The sequence below is a fragment of the Strongylocentrotus purpuratus genome, unplaced genomic scaffold (assembly GCF_000002235.5).
Source record: "Strongylocentrotus purpuratus isolate Spur 01 unplaced genomic scaffold, Spur_5.0 spur5_scaffold_5, whole genome shotgun sequence".
NCBI classification, from domain to species: Eukaryota; Metazoa; Echinodermata; class Echinoidea; order Camarodonta; family Strongylocentrotidae; genus Strongylocentrotus; species Strongylocentrotus purpuratus.
Window position 1 is genome coordinate 36765909 of NW_022145611.1, and position 21164 is coordinate 36787072.

Here is a 21164-nt window from a genome sequence, read left to right on the forward strand (position 1 = left end):
AGAGAGAGAGAGAGAGTGGGAGGAAGGAAATACGGGAATATCATAATTTGCTTCTCTTTTTTTTAATTAAAAAATATCAAAATTTGATAACTCGCATCAAATCTGAAGCTTTTAGTGATGCAATCAAAAAAAATGTTTCTCACATCAAAATGTGGCCCGACTAATTAAAGGAGAGAGGTATACTGCAGACGGAAGAAAGTGTTTCCATGCACCCCTTCCTGTTAAAAGGAAAAGGACCTTGACAAGACGTAGGGTGCAGAGCATACAAAAAAGGCTGAAACAACGCATTTTGAACTGGTTTGGTTAAATTTAATAAAACAAAACAAGCCTTGCATATAGAATATTTTCTCGTTCTCTTACCGAGGTGTTTTATTTCACATATTTCACATTTCATATATATTTACATCAATTTACTTTTTAACATAACAAAAAAAGACAAAAGTATTTAAATAAATAGTTATAACCTTAAAATTTCTGCATATAGAATAGAACCCTAATGACTATGTATAGAAAGCAATTATCAAATGCACAATTTAATGTACAATACATTACAAATTATTTCAATACATGGATATACGATGTATTACTCCTTAAATAATTCAGAACCCAGTAGGATTCTTAAATCCGATCTTTGTTTTCGTCTTCTTCCCATTATGTTTCATTGATTGGGAAGTGTGGAGGAATTCTACGAGACATACTGTCTATGAAATGCAGGTATAGACGAGATAAATATTCGCGGTAGATTATAGCCGTCCATCTTTCCACACATTATGCCATAGACCATGCCGATGTTGACAATGAACTACTTCCGCTTGACATCATGTTTTGCCGAGCCCGTTCTGTCCCCACTGCCGATTCCACAATTTCCTACTTTTTCTCTTTCCTTAGTTTTATCCATGCAGGCTGAACAACCCTGTTTATACTTAACGCGTACCTCAATTAACCATCATGCAGAAAGGGGGTATGTGCCGCACAACCAAAACTAAAATAGTAATGTTAACATTGTTGGATAGTGACCAGGGGCTGGGATTTCTTCCCATTTCAGCAAGGAGTTTTGGGCAAATGTTGTGACGTGTTGTGATGAATATGTTGGCAGTATACGTTTCCTCTCTTTATGTTCATATATTTATTGAGGTGAGGTTATACGACGGCAACAAGATAACACAAAGAAATGGAATAATGTTATTTTAATTTGCTACCTCGAAAATTTTACAAAATTTACCTCAATACTTTTTACTATTCCTGAATTGTGACAAGTACACTGACGCCCATTCAAGAAAGTAGTTCCAGAAGATGTAGGTAATAGTATAGAAAATTGGAGAGAAACGTACGAGAATGAGTATTTTGTCCAAATATCCTTATTCTAAAAAAAGATTGCGCGGATGTGTGAAAGTTTAAGGATTCCACATAATCTTTCCAGTTCATAACTAAAAAGAATAACTTTAAGTTTGGTAAAGGCTTAGTCAACATTATAAATAAAATATTTGTTATACAATTAAAGAATGTGCTTAGACAGATATACTAGATAAAAGCCTCTATCAGGCCTGTTCTTAAGCTATTCTGATCGCGGTATTTCAAAGCAGTCAATTCCGAAATAATACGTTTATATTCTGAGAAAACCTTAGATCATAACTGAAAACTTGACAATGCTGAGAGAACGTACGCCAATGCGCTCTGTAAAAGTTGTTCATCCTTTGATATTTCGTTCATCGCATGAGTCTCCTGAACCATATAAACTGGATCTATTTAATGTTCAATGTAAATAAAACCGAATCAAGATTTTAAAATGTTATTAGAATTGAAGTTATGTAACACATTTGTTGTTTACGATGCACTTCATTAATTTTGTCATCATGTTCGACCGCTTTCACTGACTCCATTTTAGTTGCATGCATGTATGTAGAAGGAAGAATTATATAAGTGTGTCCTTGATGAAACGACCTAATCATGTAAGTTTTCCTTATTCATGATTAAACATTTCCTAAGCCTAAGCAGCAATGTCCCAGACTCCCAGTGTAGATGTGCCATGTACAGCCGCCGGGCATGCACTCCCGATATGGCACAGAGGAACTGACCGTTAGCATTAATGACTTTACTGAGGACATCGCTCGAAAGCAACAACCTTTAGCATTAATCCATTGCGTCCTGATATGTGAAATGAGAAACATATGCAGTCGAGCTCAGTGCCTTTTGATATCAGCATCATTAATTGTGTAGGGCTAAACTAGTTGAAAATCACAGCTCTTGGCCACTACCCATCTCTTAATTTTGTTATAGAGAAGGTAACAAGTCTGTCCTCTAAATGAGTAGACCCAATCATGTACGTTTTCCTTTTCCATGATTAAACATTTCCTTAGCCAAAGCAGCCAGTCCCAGATGTAGATGAGCTATTGGTTGTACTGCCGCAGGGTACGTAGCATTAATGACATCACTGAGGATATCGCTCGAAGGCCACTGTCTTCAAGATTAACCCATTGCGTCCTGACATGTAAAGTAAGAAACATGTACAGGCAAGCAGGTATCTCCTTGATATCACCTTCATCATATCCATGTATGGGCATATAATATATAATGGCATGATCATAGGAATTCATTACTAAAAGCCAAGGAGGAAAACCATTTTGCCATTCAATTGTATGGCCAAGGAGTTAATCCTTGGTTTAGCATTCTAAGGAATATGGAACGTTCAGATGGAATTTCTCAAAATTTACTTAGTAATTCTCAAGACTTGGCTAGTAGCGTATCGCAACATTATTTGGTAATCCAGATAGAAAAGTGACTGTTGATGTGGTTATTGTAAACAGTGCAAAAATAGCTGACTTCGCCAAAGCGTTTATTGTTGGGAAGTGGTTTTGAAATGGCATGAGTCAGAGTCAATTTAGTCAGCAGTCGAAAGATACAATATGGCAATATCCCCTTAAAGGGTCGATTGATGCATGGATGGTATGAACAGTAACAATAGTGATGATTATTTTTCAGATTGAAGATATGTCATTCTTATATCTGCAACTACACCACGTTATTTCAAGTAACCGTACGGTAGACGTAATTTTTACGATTTTGCTCATAAATTATCGTGTAAGAAAAACAAAAAAACAAAACAACAATGTTTCAAATAATAATGCTCATCGTAAGGTTTAGGCAAGCCAGAAACAGATATAAGAAAGAGTGAGAAACTTGATCGCAAGAAAGCTATATATATATAAAACATGAACAAGCCGATTGAGTTTAGAATTTCCTTCCAGTGAATTCGAGGATGACAATATCCTTCCAGTGAAATCTGATGATGATATTCAGTCCCTAGCTTCTCACCTCTTTATTGTTCTTTGAACTGATGAGGTCATTCATGAACATACTCCAGCATCTTTCTTTCATTGCCAAATCTCCCTTCCTCTTCTCTGTTTCAGAGTTCTGTGCATGTGAAAGAGAACATCTTAAAGATTGGGCACATGGAAGTTTGACTCACTTCTCGTGCCCGGGGTTTGTTCTGATCAGTCCCATACGCTGTCTTCCGTGTCAAGGAAAACCCTCGGGCAAATCGCTGTGAAGAGTTATTTCCCTTTGATCCAGTTATGTACTATTTCATGCGCACGCATGTCATTATGTGCATCCTCCCCACTCTTTTATAAGACGACTCAAATTTGAAAAAAACAAATAGTGTGCATCATGTATATAGTCATGAGTGTCCTATCAAATTACATTTCACAAACAAAGCATACTTTGTATCATAACATACCATAGATCAGATTGTAACATTATTCAAGTAGGCTTGCATACCTTCTCCTAACATTCCAGCAAAAGAATAATCTATATTTTAGTCTACGTACAGTGGTACATCCGTGTTTGACATTCGATATATCCAATTAATAAGGTGTTTTAGATCATGCTGTCGATTTTCTTGGGGTAAACTTAATGAATGGAACAATAAAACCATGTGCAATTTGGGAGAGTTTCATATGACACGTTAAAATGAAAACTTCGAAGAAAAAATGGTTTCATTTTAGTCCAGTTCCTTCTTTCTCTCTTCAACGATGTTATATAAGATTTGTTTCTTCTTCAAGGGAGGGGTGTTAGAGTCAATGATCCGTGCTGGTATTTCGTTTAGGAGAAACATTCCGGTTTGTAATAGCAACCTGCCTCTGATCTGCTGAAATATGTTGTTGATTTGAAAAAAAGGGCATTAATTTTAACACTAATCTGCAGTCAGTTCTTACATCTTTCGGTGCGTGTAATTCCTTCGAAAATACCTCCTCACAAAGGATATGGATTAAAATACCACAAGTAAGGGCATTGTAACCAAGAACAAGTGGAAAAATACAAAAGTTGTTAGAAAATGACCCACATTGTATAGAAATACGAATGCAGTACGTGGGAAGAATGTTCGTGATGATAGAAATAAGGTTTTGATGGTTTGATTTGTATTAATCTGCGTTGCTGAGAATGCTTGACAGCCAATTTGGGTAAAAATTTGTTTGACTATCATGTGGCTACATCATATTTTCAGCATTGAAAGTTGATTACCATTTCCGCTAATTGAAATTTGTCATCGATAAATATCTTAAAAATCATAAACTTGTTCAATTTTCTTTGGCAATTGTTTGCCTCTGTAGATTGCATTCGGAGACATTTCGTTTCATTCAACTTCATTCAATTTTAATTTCAAACTAAAATTTCATAATTACCCAACGTTGTCACCTCAAACAAATGCAAAAGTTGGTATCAATTATCATGTGCAAGAGTAACAAATTCTTAAACAATTCAACTTGGATAACAATCATGTACATTTTTTCTTTGTTATTCGGGGTAATCCACGTAAAATCATTTTGATTTCTGACTACCCCCTCTGCATTATGTTGTTTACTTATTTCTATCGTTCCACTTACTTCATGCCAGTATTTTTATTGTAAATGTCATTACAGACAGTGTCATCATAGAATATAACATTACATGACTCTATAGGGTAAAGTGTATGGCACACCATACATTGTATTACCCAGTTTGAGATTGTTCATGAACCTAAAATCCTTTCTCGTATCAATATACATTTATTAATGTAAATAACAGTTTTTATAGATAGAAGTGTATTTTTATTAATTATTTAACTCTCAATTTCATCTTCCATCTTGCTTTATTTTGAATGACATTCACTTTTTACCATGAGTATGGACACTGATTTGCATCTTTTTTTCCATTATCATAACCAACTGTATTTTGCTATATCCTATATATTTCAGCCCCTCTCTCTCCCATTTCGCCCCTCTCTCTGTGTCTATTGACACGATCATTCCACTTACAAATCCAAATTGTTAGACACATCAGTCATCAATCTTCATCCCGGCATGAAAAGGCCAAGAAAAGAATCCGCCATATATTAAACATATTGTACAAGGTGTGTCGAAAATGCCTTCTCAGATAGGACGAATTAAATGTAGTATTCGCTCTTTTAGCGCAGCTACTGAATTTTAGTAATGCGCGGAAGGATTAGTGGGCTGGTGTGTGAACGTCCTAAAGCAGTCCATAGTCAGCTGTACTTTCGTTTTAGTTATAATTAAAATAAGTATTTTAAAAAGGTACAGCGAGTTCATGCTTTCGTCACTAATTACCATACTCTCATTACCTACATTATGTTATTAGAAGCACATTCTTGTTGCTTTTCTTGAAAAGGAAAATATGCTCACTCATGAAGGGCATGTTGTTCCATAATTATATTCATGATAAAAAGCTCAATCGCAGGGACAGTGACAGGCATAAAGTATTGAACGGTGTATTCTAACTCGATTTGTCTCTTCTTTTTCATTCCTTTTGCTGAGTGGGGCTGTACCCACACTATCCCTACACCTTAATCACCTCAATTGGCTGCAAAGGCTTTGTGAAACAAAAATCTCAAAGAGACTTTTGAAGAACATCTCTTCTCGTCTTTGAAAGGCAAACAGTAGGGTAAATTGGCCCTCCTGCTATTACTGGGCCAGTTGAAGCCACTGCTATTGGGCGTAATTACGCTCCTTTTGAGATCTTCTTGAGACCCTTACTCATCCCATTGTGTACTCCTCTCCTCTTGTCAACGTTTAACATATCTAAGCTCTTAAATCGTCACTAACTTTGCCACTAGTCCTTTCTGTTAAGCTGACAAATCTCTCTCTTTCTCTCTTTCTAAGTATGTCTCTCTCTCTCTCTCTCTCTGACTCCCTTTTCTTCCTTTCTCCCTTTGTAACTCCTATTTTCGTTCCGACCGTTTTCTTTCCACTTTTTTTGCTCCATCGATGCACCTGAGACACTAATTTGTGTATGATTGTGGGGGGAAATAGGCACCTGAAGAGATGGTAGTGGAATAGATATAAATTCATATTACTGGGGGAGAAGGGGGAGGGAAAAGGGGGAGGGAGAAGGGGGATGGAGGAGGTGAGGGAGAAAGAGGGGAGAAAGGTAGAAAAGGGTTTTGAGTGGAAAGGTGGGGGAAGTTGTGGTGTTGTGCAAAGGAAGGTTAGGTAGGTTAATAGAAAATAATGAGTGTGATCATTATGAAAGAGTGAAAGTGTGTCAACAGCGATGACTTCGGTGAAAGTAGTTTCGAAGTTAATGGGACAAGGTGAAAAGAAAATGATCGAAGTTAGGATAATGGAATAAAATGACAGCTCTGATAATGAGATGGAAGGGTTAGTGTCCTTATTATGAAACAGTTTGTGAATTGATGGACTGTCATATTCAAAGTAATGAGCATTTAGAAGCATCGTTCAATTTTGTTTTACCGCAACGTGTTTTTAAAGCTCCTCATCTACTTATTCACGACCCTTCATTTAAAATGTAGATTGGATAATACAAGAATAAATGTAAGTCTTAACAGATGATGCATGGACCTACTAACGCGCTAGTTAGCTGGCTATGCAAAAAACAATGATATCACGGTTAATAAATCGAGTGACCAAAGGGATAGTTGCGAAAGTGTTCGAGTGATTTTACTTAATCATTTATGTTCTACATTTAATACTAAATTGCTAATGTTGCGTACCGATTACGCCGAGCATAACTGCCCTACGCTGGTCTACGCTACCATACACCGAGGGGCGCAAAGGGGTACGCGAGATGGAAAATTAAACATGTTTAATTTTTGTTTGCGTACTTTCGGCGTAGACACTAGACGCATAAAGTACGCATTGTTAAGCAAGTCTACGCAACACTACGCAACACTGCGCTACTGTACGCCATACCTACGCAATAGTACGCTAGGATACGCTAGTCTGACAAAGTAGTAAAAGCGTATAAAGGTGTCCTAGATCCTACCTGCGCACCTACGTACCATTTACGCCAGGCGTACGTAAACGTACGCAACCCTACGTCTGTTATACGAATCGTACCATAGAGATCTATATAATGAACATATAGATCTCTATGAATCGTACGCGTACGTACGCCAATTGCACACGTCGTAGGTACGCGGTGCCTATGTACAGTGTACGTAACCATACACCATCGTACGCCAGCCTACGCATTACCTACTCAGGGACTACGCCGAAGCAACATTTTTTCATGAATACGCAGCCTAATTTCGGCGTACTCGATACGCCACACTACGCAACTCTACGCAGATCAGGTGTAAAAGGGATTCCTGGGTGGAAATTGCACAACTGATTTTAGAAACGCGATAAATCAATTACAATTAAATTATTACATTATTTAAAGCGAGATGAAAAATTTAAATATGTGATAAGCTATATCGCATTCCATTTTAATTGTCAGTGCAAATTGATGTAAATAGCACTTAACCGATAATTTTTAAAGTTTTAAATTTTGATTTATCTTACGATTTGATTTATATCTACCCATATGATAGCCCCTGTGATCCTTTTCCTTACAATTTCTAACTCTCTCTCTCTTTCTTTATTTTTTGTCTCTATCTCTTGTACCTTCTTCTCCATTTCTGTCAATGTGTGTGGTCTTGATGAAAGCTTGACATCAACGCCAATCGTCGAACGGAATTTGGATGAGAAGAATAGAGGGGACCAAAGGGAGATCGTGATGCTCTTTTCTCTTCGGACACCAATGCGTCATTTTATCAGTCCTAATCCTACGATCCACTCTTTTCCTCAGTCTATCTTGTCTTCAGGCCTTTAGTCTTCATGAATCAGGCTTCATCATGGAAAATGAGATTACTTATAAACATAGAACAAAACTAAAATGATTTGTACTCCAACTAGAAAGTATGAGAGAGATTGCGGGACTGAAAAAAACGCAGGCGATATGTAACGCATGTTAAGTTTATATTAGCTTTCATAAGCACATAGTTGCAGTTAATAGCTATTGATTTCAATGTTAAGAATCAATATTCATCTGCTATCGTCCGCCATACACACTTCCCGATAACCAGCTAAGATTAATTCGACACCCATGAAGTTGCATCAATTTCGCGCAAATAGCTAATTTTGTACCTTTGGTTAAGAAGATTAGATAATAATATGTTGGGAGGAATTGGGAGGAGGTTGTAAACAACCAGCATTGTAAAGATGAAAAGTTATAACATGGTTGGCCATGATAGAGTCAATTTACGTTTTAGGAATATCAAAATTGTCACTTTCCGGTCATAACCCTTTGGTCAATACCTACACTCAGTCTGTTGCTACGACTATTCTCAACGATGGTGGGCATAGATTTTGTTTTAGACTATTTGAATATCCTGTCTTTCAACTCACCACAATCCCATAATTACTGATGTTTATTTCAATATCAACAAGACACAATGAGCGTAAGCCCGGCTATCAGGGAGCCTAACATATCCCACCGCTGCCGACTTCTTTACATTGGTTACGACAATACCTATTACTATCAGTTTAAGGCAAACAACCCCAAGGTGATTTGAGGCTATATTATTTTGTCTGTAATCTCTTTTAGATACCACAGATATGAATGAGAGAATAGCCCAGTGGTTAGGCTATTAGTATTGTCCGTGTGCCCATAATATGTTCGATTAACACAGCATGCAACACTAATAGAATAAAAGATGACCCCGCATCAAAGCTGCACAATACAAACATGCACAATAGAGATGCTTAAACATCTAATTACACGTCTCAAAGAGGTTGCTCTTTTCCATCCATCTGAATCATAACAGCAATTTGTTTTCACTTCTTTTAAATCTAGACATTATGTAATCAGATGAGGAGAACTTTTAACCTTTCGGGAGGATTTGTTTCATCATGCGACAAATAGCGACTAACTTCTCTACAAAATGATGGATAATTATTGCTGCTGTTTGTGATATTGAGCGATTGCATTATATTCAGTTTCAGGTGTTTCTTATTTTATGTTTTAAAACGATCCTTTGAAGTTCAGATAAATTATCACACAGACAATATAATTGTTTCTTTTAGATAAACATGTAATGTCCTATGGTTTTAAACTAAACATTCGTATATGAAACTGATTTTTATTATATTTTGAAAAGCTTTATAATTATCAGCGTTGTCCTTTTGAGAGGCTAAGTAGTGTCAACTGATTTTATTTTATTGATTGATTTGTACAATTGCAAACATGATTGTGGGAGGATAAGTAGTGCACAACTTTCAAATTCTTCGCATTTTACATGATCGCTCTCTTAATATTCTTAAAGCTAGATGAAAGTTTCGCTATTAACTTTATAAGTAGCCTGTTTAGCTGTCGATGGTAACACTCGTTTTCCGTTTCATATTTGGTAATCATAATTATATCTCTTTCGTGATGTGATGTATTCTCTGCATGACGGAATATTGACATTTCATCAAGTTCGTTACCGGGCTGATCTAATTCAGGACCGTAAAACAATAAAGTTGAGTTCTGGTCATGCATTGTGAAAGTATCAAGCACTGTACACATAAAGATGTATATGGGACTACACAAGCATATGGCAAAAAATGTGGGCCTCGTTTTAAAGTTGTTTCGTGTCATATTTAGAATGTGAAGGCATTTGAAGAGCCATGCTTTTCAGGGAACAGTTTTTCTCTGATGTTCTTCCACACTTCCACAATAAAATTGGAAACGCTCACAAATTATTTGTCACCTCTTCCCAGAACTCAACCTTCTCTTCAAATATTGTTTATGGTAACATGCATGCAGGTGTCTTTCCGTAAGCAAAACAATTTAATGGATCATTACTGTCTGATATCACGTGACCAGCATACTGGAGGTCAAAAAAACTGTTGTTCGATTGCACGAAATGGATCTTTATCAACAAAAAAACATCACTCACAACTAGTTAATTTGTTGTCGGAAATCACTGCGTTTCACGCTTGGATGAGAGATTGTTCTCTTTTGTCTTGTGATTGGATGATAACATTGTTGTCAAATTGGTTTCCTCCCCTCTCCCACAATCACTCTTTATATTCTGTTAATTACGTATATTATACTTCGTAGGTATTCAAAATTGTAATATAACAGACTCTTATCCCAGGAGGAAACGATATTATCTCTTCTGATAAAAAGAAGGGAGTCGGTATCCATGGGTTTTTAACTTTCATGATAGTACAGTCCATTGATTTTACAGTAGGGCATGTGACATAAAATAATATTTTTGTAAAGAACGGGAAAATTATATGTTTAATAATGGTAATAATAATACTCAGTTTTTATATAGCGCTTATTAGAATCACTAAGCGCTTCCAAACTTGGAAATTATTACCCCGGCTTTAGCTGTGCTGCCATTGCGGCGCTCTAGCATTTCAAAGCATTAATTCCTGCCAGGTACCCATTTACATCACCGGGGTTGAGAGTGTGGCAATTGTAGATCAATGTCTTGCCAAAGGACATTAGTGCCGCGGCGGGTCTCGAACCGCGGACCTTGTGATCGACAGTCTGGCGATTTAACCACTCGACCACGACACACGGCATATTTAAAATTCTCCTATTTTGGTATCACCTTCAATTATTGACTGAATCGCCAATGGAAATTCCCTCATCATTATGATCTTAAATTTCAAAAGACTACAATTTTTACTCGTTGTTTGAATTTTCCAATGCTTTTACTGGTCCGTTTTTTATTATGTCTGCCTCGACTAAGTCCAACTTTCTCTGCTTGGTTTATTCTTTAATACGTCCAGTTTATACAAGCTCACATTCGATTTTTTTTAAGGAGTGGACCAAAGGGTGTATGACCTCATAGGAGTACAGAGTCAAGTGACAGTGAACTTGTAACATAACATTGACATTGATCCATGAGGTGTTGAGTTACGTAAGAGTATAGTCGATATACCATTACCGGTCTTTATTGAGAAGATGATGCCAACCACTTCCAAATAACAAACAACAACAATGAAATTAAAACGTGTGATTAGCGACAGTTGATTGATGCCGTGGAGAGATAGGTGGTACCATGGGTTACTCGAGCTTTAACTTTTAACTGGCAGTGGAAGTGGATAAATGATATATTGAGTAAGGAGTTTAAAATTTATTATTAGAAATGAAGTAAAAAGTAATCATCAAAACGAGATTTATCTTTAAACGAGAGAGATATGTTCAACGTCAATTTATTTATCACTATTGCACAAAATGCATGACATTAAATACAAATTGGAAAAAACTACAGCATAATGAACATATGGTTATCAGAATTATTTCATATGAAAGTGTTTTCTGCAAACGTTGGAAAGGGCAGATGGAAAACAAAGAAAGAAAATAATTTTAAAAAAATCACCACGTCGAAGGGAAAGGAGAGAAACGTAAACAAAATATAATCCGACAAATAATTTTTCCATATCGTCCAATGCGGCGGCAACAAAAACAAAAATATTCCGCACTGTTAACAAGTGAGTGATCTTTCATTGCTAACTTTGTGACTTTTTATCTTTATCGAAACTAATGAGTGACCCTTGTTTCTACTAGATCATGCCTGTCCTAGATAGATAAAACAAACAACAAATCTATGATTTGGTTATTCCTTTTCTTTCGAATTTCAAGATATTGATGTATCCCAAAGGGAACCCCTGTCTGCACCCGAGAGACATAGGAAATTTGTTTCCGAGAAACCTTCGTACCAAACACGAGCGGGTTTGTAAAGACAGAGCCAATTTAGAACCGACAGGACTCGGTCAAAATATGGCATGATACTATTTTATCTTTAAACAAAATATATAATGATTATTTAAAAGGAAAAAAATAACTACCAAAAATAAGAGAGAAATCGCTTGTATTATTACATAAGATTTTTAAAAAATTATTGGTGATGAAAGTCAAACTTGACTGATTACTTTAAAAAACTAATCAACAACAACACAAATTAAAGAGAATAACAAGCAGTGAGTTGACGTTTATAGGACAGTCTCTTATTAAATCCGCCATGATAGCCAAGCAATTAAGGTATCCGTCTATCACTTAATTACTGTTAATTGATGGTTGGTATAAGCAATCAATTAAAAATTATATTATATTGACCGATATCTCTAAGCCTCCTTGTACAGTGGTTTCCGCATGAGGGGGTCCTCTCGGATCTAGATGTATCTCAAACTTGTAAACATTATTTGGATATCCTGTCCAATTAATATATATATATATATATATATATAATTATTGTTGCTTTGATATACAGGCTCTTTGTTAGGATTGTACTTTATTAAGATGACTGTAATCATATATTCTTGACCGCTCAGGTAACTGTCAGCAATTTTTTTATTTCTTAATTTGAATAGAAAGTTATCTGTATTATAAATATACAAAATCAGTAATTGTCTTCTTTTAGGTGAAGGCTTAATTAGATAATGTATGTTGTTGTCGAATCTCTTTTTTCATTAATCAGTGTGTTTAAATAAAGTCATATTATTAAAGTTCTCCAAGTACGATTTTTCGTTAATAGTTTCATGATTTCAGATAACTATCTTCTCTATAATTTTACATTTATTAAATATCATTTTTGATAATTACGTAAGTATAAACTTGCTGGGGTTATTTGGATTTATTAAAAGTCTGGAACAATTAAACGGAATCTGAAAGAAACAAACTTAAGCAGCAACATGCATGAGATAAAGATGAGGATTTAGAAAACGAGATCATTGAGACGAGAAGGAAAGTGCGTTATAATTAAAGTAATGTTTATAGTCAACAAGTCAGTCATACAGTCAAAGTGGCAGCAAATTTTATTCCCTAAGAATTGCTTAAATCTAGTGAATTGTGTCAACGTTAACCATCTTATCGTAAGTTTCCGAGAACATGGTTAAAGCTAAATTTTTCCGATAAGTGTTTTTCTGACCCCCTGCAATAGCAGCACTGTTTGAATACAAAACATATTTTAGCAAGGCATCAAATAAGAACTCTAACTACTCACATTACTATGGACTAAATTTGGAAAGAGAATCGAAAGTTGGACTACATTCAGATTCGCGATTGCGTAACGGCGCCTTCTTCGAGTTTGGCGCCATTATGGGAGACTCACTTTTTGAAAAAGGTGCTAATTGGCGTCTGCGGTACAGAGGTAACAGAGATGGGTCATTAGAGCAGTGTTTCAATAAAGACCGTCTGGTGGCAAAGATGATGCACATCAAGGGGTGCAGACGGGGGTGTAGAAATTGGATCACAGGGTGGTAAGTTGTTGGTATCAAGAGTTGTGGTGGTAATCCGTGAATCTTCGCACGGGGACGGTTTAAACAGGTATGTTGTTAATAGCTGAGATTGCACTCAAAGGTCTGAGTATAATATAAAATTATCAATTATAAGGTGAACATGAACACGCATAAATAACACCTGGAAATTTAAAGTCATTATAGCTTTTATATTCATCATGCCTATCGTGCTTATCATAGAACCTTGCATGATTGTGATGTGGAGTTAAATGACAGACACTTAGCATTGTGCTTATGCAAAAGACCTGTTTATCAGAGTTAGAATTTTATTCATGGGTGTGGTATGCTAATTGCTATTTGAAACTTTTCGATTAAAAGTATGATTCAGAGCTCATAGGACTGGGGCGCCTGAAATAGAAATAAATCAATACACATTTCCTTGAAAAGCTCTGTCTGATTTAAGCACGTGGTTTGATGACAGAACCGTTTCCATTTGAAAGTCAAATGTTAGTGAACTCCATTGAAATAATTATCTTCTAACCTATCTTGCCCGCCTGTTTTCTTTTCTTTTTTGATTTTTTCTCACCTCGTCTTTGCAAAACATGCAAAAACAGATGACAAGAGACTAAAGATTGAATCTGCGTGCCTTTTTTTTTCTCTCCAAAAAGTCAACTTCTGCTGTCCCTTTTCTCAAACACGCATGTCATTTAAATCTAAGGGATGTCGAAACAATTAAAAGTTGGCATTAAATCATTGCTGATCATCCCTTAGGAATGTATGTTTACTCTGCAATGACCATGATGTTATGTGTTTGTCTTGGTGGGAAATCTTCGCCCTTATACCTCGAATTGTTTGTGCAAGATGCCATCAAACGATTGAAATAATTAGCTGATACATGAGTTCTATTACCTCCTGATTTATGTGAAATGAACCCCTGAACCATGGACAAATATTAAAGGTAAAATAATGTGTTTTTTTAATCATCGAAAATTGATAATCATTGTCATTGGTCAGTGATAGGTGTTTGATCTAATATGAGCGAACAGTGCTTAATTACAGGCGAACACTAAACATTATTTAAGTAGCAAAACTAATTACAGAAAGATAATTCAAGTGTTAAGATTCTGTAACAACGCGGATTTGTGTCATTGGGTTGCAATACTATTAAACATTATAGGAGGCGAGTTTACTCAGTCGGTAAAGCGTCTGCCTGTCGAACCAAAGATCGTGGGTTCGAATCCAACCCAGGCGGATGGCCGAAGCCTGCGTTGTGTGTTAACGTGCCCCTCCACTGTTTTATAGACACGTTCTGTTTAAGTAGAAACACTCCTTCCCTCGGATAGGGCGTAAATGGAGGCCCCGTGTAGAGGAGAGTCGCCACATTTGCACGTTAAGAACCCACTGCACTATTTATATAAGAGAAGGGGCGAAACCCCAGTGTAGCGGTCCACCTGCACACCCCCAATCAGTTATACTGGGATGAGAAACCCGATGGTTACAGCGATTCAGTTTTCGCCTGTGAATCGCATTCGGCTGAATTAAAAGCATACCGAATACTGAAGTCTTGATTGACTAAATTCGTATTCCCATAAAACTTTCATATTTACCATGGTTCTATGTCCAACAAAAGTGAGATTGTTCCTTTACGGTGATTAGTATGACATTGTTTTCTTGTTATTTCTATTTGAGGGAGGTTTATTCTTTTCGTTCAGAATGTTGTCATTGCACCTGTGGTCTAATTTGAATCATGGTAGCCCTAAATGGATCTTAGAATAAACTTTGCCTCCATTCTCGTTTTCAATGACAACATTATTGCGAATCGAAACCACATCATTAGGCCAAATTGCACGAAGAGAATGGGAGGGGTGGGGATAATCGTCTCTTAATCTGCCCACCCCAATTGTACGGAAAATAAAACTTCAACAGAATGGAAAATGTTCTTAGACTGAGGCCACATTACTAAAATCTTTAAGAGACGATTGTAAATTTCAAGTTCCAGGGACATATAATGTGTGGCAGGGCGTTTGTGGAGGGGAGAAAGTGAGAACAAGAAAAAGAGGGAGAGAGAATCAGAGAGCAAGACATACATGCAGACAGAGAGAGAGAGAGAGAGAGAGATAGGATTGAGAGAGTCAGAGACAGACAGACAGACAGAAAGAAAGAGACAGGGGGACAAACAAGAGGAAATGCATGAACGGGTGGTAATGTTTCTATTCCCTCTTAATAGTCTTCCTAATTCTGACTGCCATGTTTTTTTTTAATCAGACAATCAGTTTTAATCCATAACAAAAATCAGAACAAAGTCTCCCTTGTTTTTGTTTTTTTTCTTCTGTTCCTAATAGCTGTATCTATAGATTATACAAGAGTATGGAATATGACAAGGGTCCTTATAATGACTGAAGTTTCAAAAATTGATTCTACGTAAAGTTTAAAGTGCAAGGGTTTACGAAGGGCGTGGTCAAAAATGAAGGGAGTTGAAGCAGCAGGCCTTCCTGTTTCGAGTGAGAGTCTTATATAAAAGTGATGTAAGACGTAGATAAAATGAGACATATAGAAAGACAAAATAGAAGGAGTGCTGGGTCAAACTTTAATGTCGACTTTACTACGAAAGTGTATATGAAATTCAGTGAATTGGGTTGTGATAAAGAGTTTGGATATAGCTAGAATGCAGAAAAATAGGTAGAGTATTGTAAGGAGGAATAAATGGAGGGGTGCATTATAAGAAGTGAAAGAGAAAGAGAGAGAGAAAGGGAGGGAGAGAGAGAATGATTGAGAGAAGATGTAGAAAATGACGAGTGCACACAAACAAATGATATTGATTTGGGAGCACTATACCAGAAAGCCAGGTAGACGGATAGCTCACGAAGAATGTGAAAGTATGTTAAATAAGAGAGATCGGGATCGAGAGAGAGACATAATCATTTGTCATTCATACCATTATATTGTATTGTGCTCGTATTTAAGGACATTTCTACAAAACTGTGGTTAGAGAAAGCTAAAAACTAAACTGACGCAGTTTATGATACCAATAAAAGCATGTCTAGAAGGCTTCTGGAAAACCAAGTAATGGTTAGGATTTTAACAAATTATCTTGTAAACCAAAATTGCTTTTAATTTTTATTGAGGAAATTTGTCTCCTGTCAGGGGAAAGGGAAATGATATCGAAAATTGAACGAAGGATAAGAAGAAAAGAGGATGAGTTTAATCAAGAGATGATTGCTTGCTACATCATGAAAGATGGGATGATGAACAAAGGGCTTAACCACAGGTGATTGGGGGAGGGGGGAGGGTAAAGAGAACAGACTGTGAAATATCAAAATAGACATCAAAGAAGGGTTTTTAGAGAGCAAGTGCCTTCTACAAAAAAGAATTTGAAAAAACAACCTTTTAGCAGTGGCGTATCCATCATAAAGTTAAAGGGTGTACAGTTCATTTCTATTCAGTTCGCATACAGTGTGCAAGTCACATATTCCTTTATGAACGGTAAAACTATGGGCTGCAAGCACACCAAGCGTTATGCTTACACAGCAACCTTACCCAGCAACTCTACTATGACTATAACCAAATGATTCTATTCTGGTAATGCTGTAGGTTTGAAGTTGTAATGAAAATGTATGTTCGAAAAGAAGATACAGATTGAAACAGATCAATAAAATCGAACATGAATGTTCTTAAGATTTGTAATACATTTTCGACTCTGCCATGTATTTGCAGGCAGTATATAGAGTCGGTCTCAATCGTAATTTTATTCAATAAATGAACGATGAAAGATCCAGATTTTTTCCCCAGGTATTTTCTTTTCTTTATTTTACTTATTTATCCCTTAAAATACCACGTGACCCCTGGGTTTCACATTGAAGTATGTGAATATGTTCAAACAAAACATCATGTTGTATTCCGGGTTGTATTTACTCGTTTATTGTGTTCGGTTGTCTCCTTGGCTCGAAAGTACAACTTCATTATTTGTAATTGTCTCATTTTCCACTTCCCATAAAAAAATGCTGCTCCTACAAGATAATGAAGGTCATGGATTAGAGAAACCTGTTGACAATTTGATATCAAAGCTGAGCCTCAAGTGCGGAAAGGATAAAAGGAACCGATAGTTAAATTAGATCGGATCTATGGTACCCCCTGATGATTTCCATTCACATCCTCATTTTATTATTTCACTTACTTCTGCTGATTTACAGATTGAAAATAATGACCACAGAAGTATAATCAGATCAGAAGTATTACATGGATTGCAGAATTGTTTCCTCTTCACTAAGCGTAAATATGTGGCTTAATCTCTTTCTCCAAATGAAGACGAAAGAAATTTCGATTTCGTTGCCAAGATTTGAATGCTGTAATAGTTTTGTTGAGTGGTGCAATCACATTTTGATATCAGTTGTCTTGATATTTGAACAAACTGTTGATTCTGCTCTGAATTGGACAGTGTTTTATTTTAAACCTTCATAATCGATGTAAAACTTTAAAAATAATGCTGCAAAATAATCATGCATTCTGAAAAGCACGGTTAAGAATGAACATAATGGAATTACACAAACATGGAGCTAAAATTATTAGTTCCCAACAGCGAACTGCCTCTATTTGGTTTTCTTTTTAGTTTGAGAGCATTTCATGAAAAGTATTTCTCATTTAGCATTTTGTTTACTATATGGAATACTTCCACATCATTAATTGTATATTTTCAATTGAACTAAGAGTCTAAATGGGTACCACCAAAATAATATGCATACCTCTAAATGAAAAGTGCAATACCCCAAACAGAAAAAGATGCAAATAAATTACGCTTCCAGCTCACTACTTTTAAAGCTACAAATGCATGATTATAGATAATAATCATAATCTTATAAAAAAAAAAATTGCATCAGATAGAGAGATCGCTAGGTCATTATCCTTCTCTGCCTCGTTGATGGGAGTGAATAAACAATTATTAACACATTTTGAGAGAAGTGAGTGACCCTTCATTTTCATCTTTTGATTTATGAGAATAAATTTTGAGTTAGTCTTAAAATGGATAACAAATTACCTTCATATGACAGTAAACGGTTCGTTAAAATAGTCCAGCCTTTAGCAATAGGGCGACTTTTTTGCCACAAGTTTGTCAACTTTATTCAGTTGTGTGAAAATATTATACGTAGGATGCGATCCTACGCTATGGTTTCGAAACGGAATCATAGGAAATCTGATTAGCAAATTTTAAGATGCGTTTCTTTAAAGCCTCCCTTCATTTTCTTAAGTTGCGTGGTGTCAGTTTAAAGATATTATTCTATTCCCCGCGCACTTGCTTTAATTCTCGGAATGAATCATACTTGTTGTGTATGTATGTGTGGGCTACTTCTACGAGGCCAACGGATCTACATACGGGCAACCAGCCCGATGGAACACAATACTGACAGCAGACCAACGTTCTCGCAAAGTGCCTTATAAAGTAATGAGCTGTATGAATGAATACAGTGTAAATAGGCCTCAAGGCTCTTGTACTACAATCTAACCTTATGCCTGTTGCTAGTTACACGTTATTTATCCGATATTTACAGCTTTTCTGGTTGGGAGAAAACGCCGGTATTTGGAATTTCAAATAACTATTTTTACACGTCCTCTCGTAGCATGGAGAAGAGAAGTGACAGAAAGCTGGTGTGACATCCTTCTTTTTTCTCTCGCTGTCGTCTTTTGCACAATAAATGATGGCCTTTGTTAGATGGAATGGCTAGTAGCCACCGATCTCCCCGGTGAAGCCCCGACAATGAAAGGCCAGAGATTCGGACTAATGTTACCTCCTATGTCACACCACTGGACCGACGCTGACACAGATAAAGGGAGACGAACAAAAAATCTGATCTGGGTTTTTTCTTCTTTTCTCGGTGGAGAGTGGGACTGGAATACTTTCTGTGGCTTCTTTGAGTTTCTTCTCCTTGGCTCTCTACCTCCCTTATGATCCTTTAATGGCGAGTTTGGTTGTAAGGAAGGTATTTGGACTGTGATATCTCAAGGAACTATTAAATAGAGATGTGCACCTGCACGAGTCATCTATTATCGACAAGAGTTGTGTGAGGTGTCTGTTAAATGAATTTACGGGTTTTTAAATCAAAGTTTTGAGTGGAACTTATCTTGAAACCTTACAAATTTCTCACGACCCTAAATTTCTGGGCCAACTTTGCGGTTGAAATATGTACATTGTGGTCACGTTGTCATGCTTTCATTGATCACGAGTCTTTGAAAATAAGTAATAGAGTATTGCCTTTACTGATTGAAGTTGTTTGAAGGAACATTACGAAATGGTAAATAACGTAGAATTCATTTGTTTATCTTAAGTACCCCTACTCGTTTAGAAGTGTCGAAGTTGAGTGGTATGATCACTTGACTGGGATGCAAAAGGTTGTGGGTTCGAACCTATGCCTAGCCCTTATGTCGCTAAGCAGCACATTTTACCTAAATTGCTTCATCCAATTGTTAATGGGTGCCTGGTAGGATACGAGCACAATTGCGACTGGATCAGCGTGTGCGCGCGCCTGTAATATGGCGACTTTATATATTGCAATGCATTCCATATGCAGTGGGAAGTATGCAGTATTCGTAATTTAATCGAATGACTGGGGTATACAAATAATGAATGTTTATGATTTCACTTAAACGTCGATGTTTCAACGAATGAAAATATTCGCACTATTGAACGAATGAAAAACATTTATTATTTGTTTTTATATAACATCTAAATCTTCTACTGCGGCCAAAGTAATATCGATACACTTCGCAGACGCTTCCAGACGACGGACGGCATATTGGATTTGTTTTCTTGGTGTTTAAAGAGTTTGCTGAATCAATTAATTTTGCAAGTTCATCGTCGTTTAACAGCACAAAGTTGTTATGTATACCGGCCTCCATGATGACCCAGGTCGCCTGCTTATGAATGTACATGTCAAAGGTTGTGCTGCAGTGCAACGTCACAATTGCGGCAAACAATACGAGTCGCATATAACCAAAGATGCACGCTGAATAAAACAAAAATGCACGGCAGATATAACCAAAAATGCTCAATGACGTAGTCATTCAATAGATTATTGAATATCATGTGACCAACAATCCTCCAATCAAAATGACAAGGATCTACTTAAATGTTATATAACCACTTGAATGAGACATTGTCGAAAGTAGTTAATTAATGGATTTGATTTCAAACTGAATGAAGTTTGAGTGACATTGAGTGAAGTACAAACTACAGAAAAATAATTACCCATTTATTACACAAAATGGATCTCACATTTGAACAGATAATTAAGAGGAAACACACTTTTTCGGAGGCGCCGACGCCGTCTACCCGTCTTCTCAACTTCTCAAGTGTCGGCGCGGTTGTCATCTACATTCTATAAACGCATTCTTATCCACGGGCCAATGGCGCTTTAATTCGGCGTCCGAACATTACACCCGGGGAAAGGTGGTGCGTACTGAACCCACACAGTACCCTGGACCACATCCCACCTCCTCTCCTCCACTCCTCCTCTCCTCCTCTCCTCCTCTCCTCATCCAATCTACATAATCATGTATGTCTGATCATACATTTCTTGCACTGCTTCGTTACCCAAAAGTCCAGTTCGGAATTATAATACAAAATTAATGACCCCAAATATTCACAAATCTTGTCAAAAT